A 9763-nucleotide genomic window follows, 5' to 3' on the forward strand; every position below is an offset into this window, starting at 1 on the left:
AGAAACTGTAGAAAAGAAGTAATCAGTGTCTACAAATTATTATTTATTCTTAAATAATAGACTTAAATTTAGACTCAAATGCAAATATAAAAAGGAAAATGCTCAAGTCTATTATTTCTCATACTAATATGGGGTTCACAAAAGAAGGCATCCTCTGGGCTTCTTGATATAATCAATATCTCACATTCAGGTACTGAGAGGGAAGTACCATGTTAATTAATCTGAGTTATTCTCTGCCTGAAACTGTGAGGCATTTTTTTCATCCTACTGGAACCACAGAGCTACGGTAAATTTCCACAGAAATTGCAAATTACCTACAGACCTTAGGCTCAATGATTTCCTTTAACCAAAATCTAGAAATGGGGCATTTTGAGCTCTGTAAGAATAGTGATTGTGGAAGAAAGCAATGTGATTCTTCTTCCACCCCAGAAAAGCGTGACTCTAGATAAATCTAGGAATGTGTAACTTTTCTCTGATAATTACTCTCCTCTCCTTGACCTAAGCTTTATGTTGATTTTATTTTTTCTCTTTTTTTTTTATTTTCTAAGGACCTTAGTCCATTACTATTAGGAACAAATTGTACAGTCTTGCTGTGATTTTTGTAATTATAATGTAAAATTATGGGTGACACATAGCTAAATGGAGTCAGGAAAAGCTTTCAGATTATTCTAAATTAAAATAATTATTATCATGCATTATGGAACTTATTCCATTTCCTATCCTAAATATCAATTATTCTAGGGAATGAAGAAAAGCCCAGAAAAAAACCCTCAAAATACAAGTCATTTCATCACCATATATAAATCCTGGTGAGGGTCCTTAAATTAACCCTTATTATAAGAACTTATTAAGAAAGGGGATTTATCTCTCATCTACAAATACATTTATGCCCCAATAAGAAAGTCACTCAGGTATTTTATTTTGCTACTTCCTAAAAGAAGAGTTTGGGATACAATTTTGAATCAATCCATCTGAATATTCTCCCATAGAAATGTTAATCATCCTCCTGAAATTTCCATGCATATTTTTTTTTCTAGAACTTACTAAGAAGCCAATATTGCAACCCAACTGGAACCAGATTGTAGAACACAAGGATACATCCTTAACCTTATAAAAATGCCCTGGAATTTTTAATGAGCAGAAGTGGTCAGAACCTCAATCTTACATATCATCCAATAGATGGTTCCCCTACAGCGCAGTGCTCTATAACTCAGGGCCGGGAGTTGGCTCCGGACCACCTTGGGATGGAAGAAGGCCACCTACTGAATCACCGCCACCACATCCTGCAGCATCTTCCACCCAAGTCTTCTCTGGGCCCACCCCTGCCGAACTCCCAAGGTCAGAAGAGATCCCAGCTTTAGAGCATTTCATTACAAGTTTTAAATTTCCAGTCTCTGGTTTTCATATTGCATTTCAAGATCAACATCCTTATTAGTAGAAGTATATTTTTTGCTTTAAAATTTTATAACACCTTTTTCCACTGAGAAATTCAAAGCAGGCTACTGAGCTTCATTACCACACAGGCAGAAATCCTCACAACATCTCTATGAAGGAGGTGTCAAATGAGAAAGAGAAAGAGAGAGGGGTCACCATCACCTCCTCTTACAAAAGCCCAATCCTCAATAATTAATGAATGAAAAGACATTTTGAATCCAGTGGTCATTGAGAGTAATTGGCATATAATTTCTCAGCTGCCTCTAAATTAAAATGGTAATAATTTAACCAATATATTTGGGCTGAAGGCTGAAATAAGTCTCCTCTTGCACCCAAGCAGTAGAACTAAGTGGGATGGGAACAGACAATTCTCTGTTACCACTAGATTGCGGAAAACTCACACGTTCTGCTCAGTAACCGAGGACTTCGAGTCCTGCTCCCAGTTACAGCTGTCCTTCTCTGTCCTCATTGAAGAGGTCCTGACACGGGTCATATTTGATCTGATTTATTTCCTTTCCTCTGTCCTCAGGTTTACCTTACGTAATATTTTTGTGTGTCCAAACGATAGCATAAAATAAAGGCTAAAACAAAAGAAGGGCTTCTCTGAGTGATAAAAGCAATAGAGTCCAGCTATCAAGATAAAATCATGTGACATGATGTATACTTCATAGTACAGCACAGTGGTTCTCTGCCTTATATCTATTGCCCCTCCAGTGTGTGGGGTTTCCCCACACTCTCCAGCAAGCAATTCTTGGACACCAGCTGGGCGTCCTACAGTTCAACTCAATTCTGACACTACCCGGTGATAGCATCAGATCCCAAGGTTAATGGCTCAATCCTGTAAGATTGCCCTCCCTCCCATGTCCCCTGTCCCACAGCCCACCTCACCACCACATCAGAACGAGTCAAAAGCCCAGGTCATCACTGTGCTTATGACCAACCCGCTGTAGATCAGAGGTTCCAATGACCTCCTCCACATGTTCAGCTCATTTGCTAGAGTAGCTCAGAGAACTCAGAGAAACATTTTACTTACTAGATTACCACTCTGTTATAAAAGGAACAGCCAGGTGGATAGATGCATAATGCAAGGCATGGGGAGAAGTCTCAGAGCTCCCAGGCTCTCACCGAGCCACCACTCTTCCCAAATCTCCATGTGTTCACCCACCTGGAAGCTCTCCAAATCCTCTACTTTGGGGTTTTTAATGGAGGCTTCATTACATACACGTGATCCATTAAATGATTCAACCTCCAACCCCAATCCCTTTTCTGGAAGTCAAGGGTGGGACTGAAAGTTCCAATCTTCTAATCACGTGGTTGATTCTCCTGGCAACCTGCCCCCATCCTTAGCTGAGGTCCAAAAGTCAACCCATTAACATGACAAAAGACACCTTTCTAGATCTCATCACTTAAGAAATTCCAAGAGTTTTAGGAACCTTGTGCCTGAAACAGGGATGAAATCCAAATACATATTTCTTATTATAAATCACAATATCACAGCCTCCAGTAATATCAATGCAGCAGATGTCGTCGGTTCCCCTCCCACACCCCATGGTTGTACGCACCAGTGACTTCTTATTGCTAATCTCTAACTGGAGAAGTTTTCTGGTCGCAGAGAGCACTGTCTCATAGATGACGTGGCAGGCCGGAGGATGCTAGCCTGATGGAATGACCTCATAAGGTGCAGACAACTGGGGAGCAGAGGGTGGCTGGGGCACAGCCTCCACCCTGGGACACAACTGGGGTTTCATTACACCTAAAACTTTACCGTACTGATTATCATGAGAAGAGAGCGTTGCTAACTGCATAATGGGGGCAGAGAGGAATACAACTGGAACTCAAGGAATTCATTGCGGAGCCTCTTGGTACTTCGGTCGGTCCCAGGAGATAATAATCTGACAAGATCAAGGCAATTTAGGGCTGAGAGCCCTCCAGAGGTAGCCTGTGATTCACCAGGCAGGAAACTTAGGCCAATGGGAGAGCTGGCTGAGGGTGAGGAGACTCTAGAAAGGGTGGTAGAAAAGGGAGATTTGTTTTAGAAATTGTGTGTATGTGTGTATTTGTGTGTATGTGCAGAGAGTGAAAGAGGACGAAAAAGAGTCTGGCTCCCCCTTTATAGAATCTGTAGCAGAGCTGCTTAATTTCAAGCAGGGCATGAGTGGATCTGGGTGGTGAAAGGGATGGACTGTAGCAGATGTTTTCAGTGTCCCACTCGTCAGCACTCCCTTTCCTTGAAAATGCCTACAGCCTCTTTTTGCAAGCACTGTGCCTCCCTGCCTGGGGTCTTTCTTTAGCCATAGGTTCAGGCCTGAGCCACACGTGAGACAGGCGAGAAGTGTTTAGGAGTTAATGTCCCTGTAATTGATAAATCACACTCTAGCTTCCTTTCACCTCAGGTGAAAGAGTTGAGAGATAGTGCTCTATGCTGTCTCTCAGCAGCTTCCAGAGAGACTGTGCTTCAGTGGCTTTCAATGAGATGGTTACCTGCTTTTTAATGCAACTGATTTCTTCTCCTTTCTTGTCTCACTTCTGAATTCCCCTACCAGTGTGTCCTGGGAATTACTTCCCAAACAAGCTACTTGCATTCAAATCCTTGTCTCAGGGTCTGCTTCTTAGGGATCCTAACCTAAAACAATCATCTTTACTTCACTAAAATAAAATTCATAGATACCCACCTAGATAACTTCAAAAATCTATATAATCTCCCAGTTTTAATATAAAGGAGACACCTCATACCAGTTATGATGGTTATTATCAAAAAGACAGGAGATAACAAATGTGGTGAAGATGTGGAGAAAAGGGAACACTTATGCACTCTTGGTGGGAATGTAAACTGGTACAGCCACCATGGAAAACAACATGGAGGTTCCTCAAGAAATTAAAAATAGAACTACCATATGATTCAGCAATTCCACTTCTGGTTATATAGCCAAAGATTTGAAACCATTATCTCAAAGAGGTATCTGTACTTCCATGTTTGTTGCAACATTATCCACAGTAATCAAGGTATGAAAACAACCTAAATGTCTATCAATGGAGAAGGGGTTAAAGAAAATGTAGTCATACCACGGAATATTATTCAGCCTTGAAAAGAAGTTAATTCTATTATTTGCGATGATATGGATGAACCTGGAGGACATTATGCTAAATGAAATAAGCCAGACAAAGAAAGACAAATACTGCATGGTATCACTTACCTGTGGAATCTAAAAAAAAAAAATAAAAAGTTGAACTCATGGAAACAGAGAGTAGAATCGTAGTTGCCAGAGGCTACGGGTGGTAGAAGGAGGGAGAGGCTGGTCAAAGGGTACAAACTTTCAGTTATAAGACGAATAATGTCTGAGGATCTAATGTATAACACAGTGACTATTGTTGATAGCGCTGTATTGTGTTATAGTATACTTGAAATTTGCTAAGTGGGTAGAACTTAAATGTTCTCACCAAAAAGGAGGGTCATAAATATATGAGGTGATGGATGTGTTAATTAACTCCACGGGGGGAATCCTCAACATACACACGTGACAAATCATCAGGTTGTACACTTTAAATATATTACAAGTTTATTTGTCAATTATATGTTAATAAAATGAAAAAATATAAAGGAGAAAAATTTATGATAAATTAATATGCACTTCAATATGTAAATTGTCAGGCATTACTAAAGAAGACATAATGAAATTTTACCTATACTATCAGTTAACATGACCCCACGAGAGACACAAGCAGACTGACATGGGTGTGATTTACTGGCTGCCCAAATATCCATGAAATGGTGTCATAAAATGGTAGGCAATTTGGTAAATGTACAAAACAAAATATGATCCTCACTGAATATGCACTGTAGTTGATGTTAAACTGGAATAAAACATTGGAAAGGAAATTTTAATCTCTTTAGTATATAAATTAAGGAAACCTAGAGGGTTCAGATCACAGACAACACTACAGCAAATCTACTGCTTAGTGGAGATATGTATATGTATAACTGATTCACTTTGCTGTACACCTGAAACTAACACAACATTGTAAATCAACTATAGTCCATTAAAAATTTTTTTAAATATGCTTGACAATGAAAAGAAAAGAAGAATGATTTCTAGTCTACGGCAGTCCTGGACAATTATACTCATCTCCCCTCAACTCCTTTAAAGGTGTCATGTTGGTAGCCTGAAATCAGCTGTGCTAACAGTACTTACCCTGTAGAAATCTGCAAACACTACAAATAAGTTTTCCTCCCCCAAAGTGCCAGTTGTTAAACATTTATCAGCACAAGAGTGGCCATTAGGCTTGCTAACCTGGTGTAGGGGACTGATATTAGGCAGAGAAAAAAACATCTCATTCTCAGGGGTTGTGGGAAGAAGGGAGACAAAATAGAGTGAGTGGGTAAGACACCAGGTTCTGTTTCTCTTCTGAATTTGTTGCTGAGGTTTAAGTGGAGTGACTGAGAATGAAGGTGGAAGTTAGCAACAGGGACAGTTTTCTCCCCTTGTAGCAATGGAAGCCTTGCAGCCCCAAGGAGAGTGACAGGCTTCAGTCAGAGCCATGCCCGACATTGCTAAGGAGAGATGTCTCAGAGGTACTTGTGGTTGTTGGGTTTATCTATCAAGCTGAGGCCATGTTTTTGGTTTCCCCTAGCCGGTGTCTGGTGTTTAAGGGTCCCAGGAGTTTCCATATACCCCAGTGAAGGGCTACAGATGTGATGAGAACACCAGTAGATGAAGAGACTTGATATCAAATTGAGAGTGGGCTCTTCTATTCTGTGGGTAAACCTGCGAGGCCCCCGGGCTGCAGTGTTGAGTGCTTTCTTATTTGCCTGAAATAGTACATGAAACCACTCACCCCTCAGAATTCCCACGTCTAAGAGGCAGACTGGGTGGCACTTCCCAACGGTCTGAGAGAACAGATGAGCTGAAGGTCACCGTGTGGATCTGAGGAAGCTTCTTCCCCAATGACAAGAAAATATAGCAAGCAGGTCTCATATACCTAGTCACCATCTTAGGGGAACAAAGACGGGGTAAAATCTGAAAGACTGAGCAATTACCTAAGGAAATACAGTCAGCACAAATGTCTTACTGAAACTAGCCATCAAAGGGAGTTGAAATTTGGAAAGAATAAATGTTCTCCTTTGAATTGAAAGAGACAAATCTTGTCCATTGGTAAGTTTTCGATGTCCATACTCCCCAGTATGCTCTTGTGTTGAGTGGGTAGGTATGAAAAGACTAGTGCAGTCATTGATCCAGTAAAGGAAGTGCATTTTGCTTGCACAACCCTATTGTAAATGTTTTTGTGATCTGGCCATAGAAGAAAGAACTTGCTAACAATGAAAGCCATTTGAAAATGAAAAGATCAGCAACTTTGGGAGTTGGTGATGTTCCTTCATCAAGGGTGTTTTAGCTGAGGATAGACAATCACTTAGTAAGATTTACCAGAATCAACCACCAAGCGTAGGAAACGTGGAGATTGGGGGTGAAGTTTGCAATCAAATACAACCCAGAGAGAAGCATCCAGTAAGTGAAAGAAAGATTAAAATAAAGGAATGAAGAGACCATTCGTGTTGATCAAAGCTGAATTCAATGGACATAGAACCCTAACACCCAAAGTAAAGTCTAAGGAAGCTCCCAATCTCCAAATAATGGAAAAGAAAGCAAAACGCTACTTATGTGGGTCTGGAATAGCTTTACTGTAAAGACGGTGCTCCCCATCTTGTGCATAACAAGACCAGTATCGCAGACAGGCTGTGAGCCTGTGGTCCTCTATTTGCTTCTGAACCTCCCTCTGATCCACTGGACTCTTTAATGTCTACTGAGCCCATCCTCCAACCAATATTTTGTCTCCTTCCCCACTGCGGTGCTCCATTCAATAAAATACCTTGGATCCTGACCTTTTTATTTAAGTTCTGCACTTTGGTCACTTTGTTCCTCCCTGGCACAGCATTTTTGGGTGCCGTCTTAGTCACTTTGGGCTGCTATAACAAAAATACCATAGACTGGATGGCTTACACAACATTTATTTCTCACAGTCTGGAGGCTTGAAGTCTAAGGTCAAGGACCAGCTGATTCATTATCTGGTGAAAGCTCACTTTCTGGTTGCAGATGACCAACTTCTTGCTGTGTCCTCACATGGCCAAGGGCTGGAGAGAGCTCTCTGTGGTCTTATTCATGAGAGTTCCACCCTCAAGACCTAAATAATTAGGTCTCACCTCCTGACACTATCACCTTGGAGTTAGGATTTCAACATATGAATTTTGGGGGAACACACACATTTAGTCCATAATAGACCCCAATAATCAAGTAAGAGGTCACCATGGCACAGCCTTAGGACTCTTTTATTCCCAAAGCTAACTCAACTTTTCCAGATCCCAGAAAGGCTGACCTAGATAACTATTGAAAAGATATTTTCTAAATAAAAAACTTTATTTCTGTATGTTCTCAGAGTCACAGTGGAAGGGCCTTGATTTACTACAAATTTGGTCATCTCTAGCTACCTTTAAGAAGGTTGGCTGGGGCTTCCCTGGTGGCGCAGTGGTTGAGAATTTGCCTGCCAATGCAGGGGACACAGGTTCACGTCCTGGTCTGGGAGGATCCCACATGCTGCGGAGCAACTAGGCCCGTGAGCCACAACTACAGAGCCTGCGCGTCTGGAGCCTGTGCTCCGCAACAAGAGAGGCCGCGATAGTGAGAGGCCCGCGTACCGCAATGAAGAGTGGCCCCTGCTCTCCGCAACTGGAGAAAGCCCTCGCACAGAAATGAAGACCCAACACAGCCATAAATTAATTAATTAATTAATTTTTTAAAAAGAAGGTTGGCTAGGATTATATTTTTGAAAGTCATAATTATCCTCATGAGAATGGTAGTGGCAGAATACACGGGGTTCCCAATTTTTTAAAGCATTTAGGCAAAAGTGGTGACCTCTTTTCCTCTCAGGCACTATGGAAGTTTTAAAAGACATTCATACTTGGTAGAATTGTTTTTGAACTTGGTTGGGACACACTGGGAATTAGAGGGGAAGAAAGAAGCAAAATAATATGTCACACAAATTGTCTTCTAGAAAAGCCCTTAGGAAACTTATGCCAGACTCTTTGGGAAAAGGAGGCTGTCAGAGACTAAATCCATAAATCAAATAGGAAAAAAAAGAATGTGCTACTGTGGGAAGAGAAGGAACAAAACTGTACAGCTTAATCTAATCGTGGAAGGTATTTCTCTTTATTTCACCATAAATACCATTGAAATGGAAATGAAATCAAGGCTACGTCATAATGTGGGTGGTGTCAAAAGGGGAATGTCATCATTAGAGATGTGAACCGAGAGCTACGTGATGAGCACAGGGGATAACGGAGGGAGACAGAAAGAAATGCCAAGAGATGCTGCAGCAGCTATGATAGTTTCTAGGAAATACATTTTTGATTTTATCATTATTTTGCCCCGTATTCTTTCATTGTAACATCCTGTCTATGCCCTCAGACTGATATAGCCTGGAAAAATTAGATGATAAAATATACATTTTAAAAGGTATCCTTTTTTACTTTCATGTTAACTATCGATGTATCATCATATCTTTACGTCCTGCCCCCGTTAGTACCTTCTTCTAAAGAAAGAAATTGTGTATAATGTTCCAGTGGCTAAACAAATACCACAGGCAAACATCTAAACTCATAAATTGAAAATGCTTCAAAGAAGTAAGCATAAAACTTAGGATGAAATTTTCAGTTATAGAAGTCACCCTTTTACTTGGAAAAATAACATGGCTTAAAATAGACAAATGTTTCCCTTAAGAATCGACAAAAATACCCAAATTATATTAAGAAACATTCATCAAAAGAACAACAATGGTAGATTCAGTCAGTAGATATCTGTGCTAAAGTAAAGAACTATAGATTATTAAAGAAGAATTACTCCCAAAATGATGTGAAGATTTCAAACCGGTTGGAAAGGAAGCATTACACAATGATCCAATCCCCAATATTGAACTCAGCAATTCCCACAAATCTTTCTTTTTCATCCTATTTCTCTGATCCCAAATCAAGCCTTCTTAGGAAAGATCTTTTAAATATTCCAGAAGAAATGAACAATTCTTTACCTGAGTGTTTATTTCTCTCTTCTTGGACCGGGGCCTGAATTTGGTTTGGGAAAGAGGCACAGTTCAGATTTTTCCACAGGCCTTCTTGACCTACACAAGTCAGCTTGCTATAAACCAAACCCCTGCAGCTCTCCTATCCTGGCAGAGCTGGGCAAGCCATAAATATTTCTGGCAAAGCAGACCCTAAAACAAGACAAGGTTTTTTATTTCAAGATCACATAACATTGGTCAAAGTGGCAGAGTGAGGCAAATAGCTAAA

At 40.4% G+C, this 9763-nt stretch overlaps 1 protein-coding gene across 1 annotated transcript in view; it reads right to left on the reverse strand.

The window, feature by feature from the left end:
• PDE3A (phosphodiesterase 3A) overlaps positions 1-9539 on the reverse strand; it is a 324662-nt gene extending 315123 nt beyond the window's left edge. Inside the window, exon 1 of the mRNA XM_032646571.1 lies at positions 9505-9539. The gene's annotated coding sequence lies outside the window, so the exon portion shown is untranslated. The remainder of the gene's footprint in view (positions 1-9504) is intronic.
• Positions 9540-9763: the final 224 nt, after the last annotated feature.

The sequence above is a fragment of the Phocoena sinus genome, chromosome 10 (assembly GCF_008692025.1).
Source record: "Phocoena sinus isolate mPhoSin1 chromosome 10, mPhoSin1.pri, whole genome shotgun sequence".
Taxonomy (NCBI): Eukaryota; Metazoa; Chordata; class Mammalia; order Artiodactyla; family Phocoenidae; genus Phocoena; species Phocoena sinus.